The 8181-nt window shown below is 52.0% G+C and overlaps 1 pseudogene; it reads right to left on the bottom strand.

Moving 5' to 3' along the window:
• Window positions 1–2209: 2209 nt before the first annotated feature.
• Window positions 2210–5241, bottom strand: LOC114903243 (annotated as a pseudogene).
• Window positions 5242–8181: the final 2940 nt, after the last annotated feature.

Genomic DNA, 8181 nt, shown 5'->3' on the forward strand with positions numbered 1-8181 from the left:
CTGGTGGTGCAGTGGTTAAGAATCCGCCTGCCAAAGCAGGGGACACGGGTTTGAGCCCTGGTCTGGGAAGATCCCACACGCCGTGGAGCAACTAAGCCTGCGTGCCACAACTACTGAGCCTGCGCTGTAGAGCCCGTGAGCCACAATTACTGAGCCCGCGTGCCACAACTACTGAAGCCCACACGCATAGAGCCCGTGCTCTGCAACGAGAAGCCACTGCAGTGAGAAGCCTGCGCTCCACAATGAAGAATAGCCCCCGCTCGCTGCAACTAGAGAAAGCCCACGTGCAGCAACAAAGACCCAATGCAGCCAAAAATAAATAAATAAATTTATATTAAAAAGAAAAGTTCCGTAAAAACTTCACTGGGGAATTCCCTGGCAGTCCAGTGATTAGGACTCTTTGCTTTCACTGCTGAGGGCCCAGGTTCAGTCCCTGGTTGGGGAACTAGGATCCCGCAAGCCTCATAGCGCAGCCAAAAACAAACAAACACAACAACAAAAAAAAGAACTTCATTGAATAAGTTCTGTGCTACCTCCTATTTTCTCCCAGCTCAGCAAATGGGACCTCCACCTACCCTGGCATCCAGCTGAGGAGCGTGCCCTTGACACCACTCTCTCCCTTACCCTCATATCCAAATGTAAAGCCTTGCTGACTGGATTTTCCTCAAGGTTTTTCCAGCCTGTGCCCTCCTCTGTGTCCCTGATACCAACATCGTAATACTAGCTTTTAGTACCTCTTGCCTAGGCTATTGCAACAGCTTCCTGATTTTTCTGGCCCCCACTCAAAAATGCAAAACTGCCCTTGATGAAACTCCCATGGCCTCTGAGATCAAAAGATGCTTAATGACTGGGCCCCATCCAGCCTCTCCAGCAGCATCTTTCTCTCACAGCTTGTGCTCTAGCAACCCGCCCGCCTGTCTGCACACACCCTGCTCTTCCTCATGTGTCCGTTATTTTCTGTTCATACTGTCCTCTCTGAGTTTAATGCCCCCTGCAATTTCGGGAGAATGATTTCCCCTTGAAAACTCAAGAGAATTTGAGCTCTTGACAGCAGGAGTTATATCCTCTCCTGCTTTGCATTCCCAGCACCTTCCATGGAATTCACACTTATGTAGGTACCTCAGCTTGTGTATGGAATGGATGAATGTATAAACTGGAGATTTACAGTAGCATAGGGTATGGGAGCTGGTTCTTTTTTTTTTTTTTTCACTCAGTCAAGTTTATTGAGAATCTACCACATGCTCAGCACTGTCCTTGGCAGTGACGTGAGAAAAATTACAAAACAAGATATCAAGAAGGGAAAAATACACTTTGCACTCTGTTAATTTGCAGTCTTTTCCACGTTGCTTTTCAAAAGTGTTCTCGGGTTGTTTTGGGTTGTGACCTCCCTGCTTTTTCCATGTCCCCCTAAGGTTTCCAGCACTGTCAAGTTATGTGCCACTATGGCCATCCCCTAAAGAACAGAGGATGGGACAGGAAGAACAGCTTCCTGCTGATGGGGTAGTCAGGGCTGGGGTCCCATAGCGGGGTGGATACTTTGAGCGGGAACCCGTCAACCTCGAGGGCTCAGGGCACTCACAGTGAATCATGAAAAGGCCAGACTTGGGGAAGCCCCAGACGGGGCCCTGGGGCCCTCGCTCACCCCCTCCCCGGAAGACGTCCTGAAAGTGCTAACACTGTAAGAAAACAAGGCATAGCTGCATGCAGGCCTGGACGCACCAGACTTCTCACCTCCCATTCTTCCCCTTTCTTGTGCTAACACCAGGCGCTGGCACCACCAGGGCCCAGGCCAGAGGGGAAGTCTAATGCCAAGTGAAGAAGTGGAGAAGGTCCAATGTATAACCTATGATGCCCAAGGGGGGCTGGGGCAGAGAGGTACGCAGCAAAGGGTACTGGTTTGTGCTTGGCCAGCGCTGCTGGGCCAGAGGTGAGTTCCTGTGCCAGGGGCAGGTTGGTTCTCTACAGCTAGCAGGGTCCTAAATTTTCCCTGAGGGAACAAAGCTGCATAGCATGGGAAGGAGATCCAGGACGTGCAGGGCCCTCCCAACCAGGCATGCCCCTGGTGCTGAGGAGTACCGGTGTAGGGCACAGAGCTGCCCCAAGCCGACAGGCCATGCCATGCTTAGACGCTGGATGACCTCCAGGCACACCTGGACAGAGAGCCCCATCCGCCTGGGCACAGGCAATCATGCAGGCCCTCAACCAGAGTTGGAACAAGGGCTTAGGTCCAGCTGGCAGCCTTGCCAAGGATACCAGTGACCCAGAGGACAAGCAAGAGTGGCAGTGGCATGGCCTCTTCCCGTTGGCAATGTGGCCAGGCCTTGGAGGAGGACCGGGAGGGTGCCCAGGGCCCAAGAAGGAACCCTCTGTCTTGGCCTCAGCTCAGAGCCAGATCTCATCACTGCTCACACTGGACACCCGATAAATGTAGCCCAGCATTGGGAGATGGATGAAACCTCGGCTGGTGAGGAGGCCGCCGGGCTCTGGATCCAGAAACTCTGTCTGGCTGTTGTCCTGAGCCATCTGCTGGTCCGCTGGTTTCCCTCTGGAGTCTGGAGTGAGGTCACTGAGCTGCAGGTGGGACGGGAGGGACATGTTCTCCCGCGGCAGGTGCACGTTGTTGAATTTCAGGTTGTTGGAGCCACTAGGGATCAGGGATGGGTGCCGGGAAGGGCCTGCAGCCGGAAGCGAGGCGCTGGTGACACCCACGTCGTTGGTGGCCACCGAGGAGAGGCTGTGTGTCAGGCTGCGGAGCTGCAGCTGCACGGCGTGTTTGGTGAGCCACGGGTAGTTCTGGGCATCCAGCACCAGGAAGTCAGAGGCATTGACAGTCACCGGCCCATCCTGGTCGATCCAAGTCACGTTGGCAGGCGGGTTTGCACGCGCCAGGGCAAAAAGGACGACCAGGAGGCCTGGGCCTTGAGCTTCCTGGTACTTGGCCCCAACCTGGGCAATCTCCAGCTTAACTGTACACCTTGCAGGCACAGAACTGAGCGCTGACTCCACGGGACAAACAGGCACACGCTCGCAGGTACACAGAGACAGCCAGCAAACGTGCAGCCTGCACCAGGCCCAGACACACACACACACACACACACACACACACACACACACACGCATAAACACTCGGGTACACGTGCCCCTCCCCCAAAGGGACCGTCCTTCTCCTGACCCCGGCTCTCTCCTGCCCGCTTCCCTTACTCCATCTACGCCCCTTTTCCTCTCCTCTGGATTTGGGCTGAAGAGGAGGGGATCCGGCAGGCGGGGGTCACAAAACATGCCCACCCCTGCCTCTGAGAGCTGGTTCTTGAAGTCTAATAGGTTAGCCAGGGGGAGAAGAGTGGGAAGGACATTCTAGTTATAGGGAACTGCATGTACCAAGGCCAGGAGGTAAGAGGAGGCGGATTCAAGGAAGTAGTGGTGGTCCGGTGTGGTCGGAGGATAAGATGCATGGTGGGCAGGGACTGGAGGGGGAGGGGAGCCAGATATTGCAAAGGGCCTGAAAAGCTGGTTAAGGGGTTTGGCTTTTGTCCTGTTGGCAGCAGGGAGCCCTGAAAGAGTTTGAAGCAGGGACTTCATCAGAGGCATGTTGTGGAACAATCACCCCAGTGGCCAGACTGGAAACTGGGAGGCGAGGTAGGAAGCAGGTGCATCGGGCCAAGCAGGAGGTGTGGAGGCCTGAACCAGGACACTGGGGGCAGGGAAGAGAAGAGGAGACGCATTTGAGAAATATTAGGTTGAATTCTTTGAAACTGCTCTTTTGTAAAAAAAAAAAAAAAAGCTGATTGACGATTGGTAATTTTCATATGGTTCATCTTTTTAAAAAAATAATTTTGTTGTTTTTTTCAGTTGGTTTCTACATTTTATTTATTTTTAAATTTTTATTTTATATTGGAGTAGAGTTGATTAACAATATTGTGTTAGTTTCAGGTGTACAGCACAGTGATTCAGCTATACATATACATGTATCTATTCTTTTTCAAATTCTTTTCCCATTCAGGTTATTACAGAATACTGAGCAGGGTTCCCTGTGCTATACAGTAGGTCCTTGTTGGTTATCTATTTTAAATATAGCAGTGTGTACATGTCAGTCTCAAACTCCCAATCTATCCCTCCCCACCATTTCATCTTAATATTAAGGCGGGAAATGAACTGAATTCGATTTCAAGCCCGATTTGGATATGAATGTGAGGAAGAGGCTGTCAGGCTGGGGGCCATTTTTCTTGACTTCATTGCTAGATCGGATGAAGTTTCTACTATGGGGGGAGGGATCTCAAGTGTGTGTGTGTGTGTGTGTGTGTGTGTGTGTGTGTGTGTGTTGGGGGGGCACGATGGGGAAGAGGCATTTCAGGTTAGACTTGTTGATTCTGAGGTGCCTTTGGGACCTCCAGGAGGTGGCTGGATATCAGGTCTGAAGCTTAGGAGAGAGGGATAAGCTGGAGACAAATTTCGGGTTACCAGCAGAGAGAAGACAGTTTGGGGTAGGGATGATTCACTCTGGGAGAGCAGCCGAGACAGCAGGAGAACCAGAGGAGTGAACTTTCTTAGATGTAAAGAGGATTTTTAAAAGATGGTTGTGACCGTGTGCTGCAGAGAAGGCAAGTCCCATAGGACTGAAAAGCGCCTATTGGCTGTAGCAAGGAGGAGGCCATCTGCAAGGGGGAACATTGATGGGGGTGGTCTGGACTGGGCTCTGGTGGGGCAGAGACTAGGCCCTGGCCTTGACACTGTCCCTTCATCCTCAGTAATGTATGGCTCCAGCCACCAGGGGGCAGTGGCCACATGGAATCCAGGCCGGAGGGATCCACTGGGGCCAGCAAGCTTGCAGATAGATGTGGGCAGTGGGCAGGGACTGGGGGGGCGGGGGGATGGCCCACTTCAGAGGCTGTTGCCTGGTGGGGAGGGACGTTCCCACGTGAAGGGAGCAGGAATGAATTTCCGGAAGGACAGGGGAAGGAACCCCTGTCTGTGGGGCGGCCGAGGGCAGATGAGCAATTCCCAGTCCTGTCTTGCTTGCAGTTTCCCTCTTGTGGGGCTTTGCAGGTGCAGGTGGGGTTTATTCAACCCAGTACTCCCAATGGTCATGAGGTTTGTATTTTGGACCTTGATTTTCTCTACTCTCATTACTTGATAGCCCTACTTTGCATTCTGTGTTTGAGGCATACTGAACTTTTTTCAGTCCTCACCTGCTACCATATGAAAGTCCTTCTTCCATGGAAACGCCTTGCCCTCCACCTCCATCCTTAAGGTCTTATCTCAGGCATCACCTCCTCCTGGAAGCCCTCCCTCACTGCCCCCTCCACCTCCTCTTGGTTCCTACTGAGCACAGTTTTCCCTATCTTGAGCCTTAACGTTCTGGCGCATAATTTTTTGTTTATTTATGTATTTTTGCTCAGCTTTATTGCAGTATAATTTAAATACAGTCACTCACCAACTTTAAGTGCACAGTGTGATGGGTCTTCACACACACAGGGTCATGTAACTGCCCCCAGTCAGGATGCAAAACATCTCCGTTACCCCCCAAAGTTCCCTCCTGTCCCTTTGCTACAGTCCCTCCTCCCAATCCCAGCTCCTTTCCACCACTGAGCTACTTTTCTGTCACTAGAGTTTCGCTCTATCTAGAATTTCGTGTAAATGGAATCCTATCGTATATAGACTCCTGTGACAAGCTTTGTTCACTTTGCTTTTCGGGTTCATCTGCGTTGCTGAGTGTGTCAGTAACTGCGTATTTCTTGTCTTTTTCCTCCCCACAACAGGATCTCTGTGAGGGTCACCTTTGTGTTTTCAGCTCATAGCACGGTCCTAGCGCAGACTAGCCCTCAGTGAATGTTTCTTAAATGGGACTGAATCATATGCTCTGGGAGAGACAACCTAGAAGAGCTTCTTGATCCTTGGAAGTGCATAACGCTAGGCCCATCTGCAAGATGTCCGGTGGCCTTCACGTCACTCTCCAGCCGCTCTTCCATTTGCCCTGGCCATTTCTAGCCAGCAGGCTCTCGCTCCTCTGCTCCTTTCTAAACTTCTTCCTCTACCTGGTCCTTGGTTCTCCACTCCTACCCGCCCTTCTGGCCTTTGGAAACCTCTGTACCACGGAGCCCTCACCTCCTTGAGTCTGCCAGCTCCTCCTACCACTGCCTCCTGGACCCTCCCCCTGCAGCTGCCTCCACACCTCGGGCTGCCTCTGGGTACCATTCTCTGTGCCCCAGGAGCCCTTCTCTCTGAGCTCCTTTTGGGATGCTGGAGGCAGCTCTCTGCCCCATCCCGGGATGCTGAGTTATGATTTCTCTTCCCTCCTCTCTTCTGCTTCCTGCCATCCCCCTTCATGCCCCACTCAAACACCTTCCCATGGGAGGACCTTGGGGGAATCTCTAAATTTTGTACTGGCCAGAAAAACCTCTATCTCTCTGATTTCTTTCCCTCTCCTCCTTCCCTCCATCTCTCATCTCTTTTCTCCTCTCCCCAGTCTGGGTCCCTCTTCTTGACACCCTTAGCCCACTCTCTTCTCGCTGGTCTCCTGTCCGCCCCACTTACCTCCTTTCTCCTCCAGTCTCCCCTCCGTTCTCTCCATCCATTTACCTGCTGTCCCTGTGCTCCGCCCTTTCTCATCCACTGTCTCCTGTCTGCCTCTGTCCCCACGGCCTCCTTCCTTCCTTCCCGAGGTCCCATTCCACTTCTACTTCTCTTTTTCCCCCCCTTCTTCTTGTACCACTTCTTTCCTCCTTCTCTCAGTTTCCTTCCCCAACCCCGTGTGCCTCCGTTTCCCATATCTTACCCCCTTTACCCTCAGGGGTGTAAGGGAGACCCAAGACTTGTGAGCCAGACACAAAGACACACACACACACACACACACGGCCACAGATGCGTGAACAGACACGTTGCATTAGCGAGCATGTGCCTCTATCCAGAGGTGTGTTCAGATATGCAGACACAATTATAAGTATCCATAGCTTACAACATATTGCATTTATAACACCAGGTACCGTTATTTTTACACAAGTTTCTGAAATGTGAATGGGCCGAACGAGGAAGGGTGAGAGCTTAGCACACAAGTTCACTCACAGGGGAAGAACTGCGTGCATGCATATCTGTACCCAGACACGGCTCTCGCTCAGACACACACACACACACACACACACACACACACACACACACTTCAGAGGAATCCACACTTCTGGAATCAGGGCTCTTTCAGAAGCAGGGAGAGCATGCACATTTTCCCAGCGTTGTGTGCCATGTCCCGCATACATCTTCGAAGGTGCCTGGTGGCTGCCTCAACCCTCCCAGGGTTATGACTCAGGGCTGGGTGGAGCCCTCGAGAGCATTTAGGACAACCTGCCCCCAGGGCTGTCCTCCTGCATCTGCTTCTGGTACATGAGGAATGTCAACTTCTGCTTGATATAGATATTCTGGATAATTAGGGGATACCTATCATATGTGGGCCACTCAGCATCCTGTCTAGTGAGCATCTGAAATGGATGGACTTCCCACGTAGCAAATCAATATTTTTGGATCCTTAACACTGGTACTAGTGTCCTTAGTGCGTATTCATCATACACATAATTATTACATACTTGGTCATTCTTAGAAGGGATGAGCCCTCACCGCATGCCGTCCTTTTAGGTGCTGGGGGGCGAGGCAGAGCACAGCCCATCCTTGTCCTTGGCCCCAGCCCTGGCCTGGAACCTCCCTTCTGGCAGTCATCCTCTGTCTGTTGTGCACACACACACCGGAGTCTGTTGGGTAGTTCATTGCAGGGTCCGTGTTCCTCCTTGCTCCTTCCAGGGTGGGCCATTCCTGTGTTGTCATTACACACACACCTTTTTTGGGGGGTTTCCTTCTTACTAGCGGGACCCATGTGCCTTTGTCTGCAAACGGAGTGGGAGTTTCTTATAGTAACTTGCGTTATACTCATGTTGTGGGTCTCCAGGATCTGCTCACGGGCCTCTCTCACGTTAACACTAGGGAGGCCCATTAGGTCACGCGCCTGCTTTATGGGCACAGGCCATACAATACTTCCTGCGTTCATTTGCGCTGTGCATACACAGTGTGGATTCTGGCAAGCTGCTTGGTATGTGGTTCCTCCGTCCATGCCCTGTAGTTCTTGTGTGCCTAGTTTGTGTGCAGGTGGGGCAGGCATTTCCTGTATTTATCTGTGTCCTGCACAGTCAGTGTGGGTGGGGC

Source organism: Monodon monoceros, unplaced genomic scaffold (assembly GCF_005190385.1).
Source record: "Monodon monoceros isolate NGI ecotype Baffin Bay Population unplaced genomic scaffold, NGI_Narwhal_1 Super_Scaffold_10, whole genome shotgun sequence".
Taxonomy (NCBI): Eukaryota; Metazoa; Chordata; class Mammalia; order Artiodactyla; family Monodontidae; genus Monodon; species Monodon monoceros.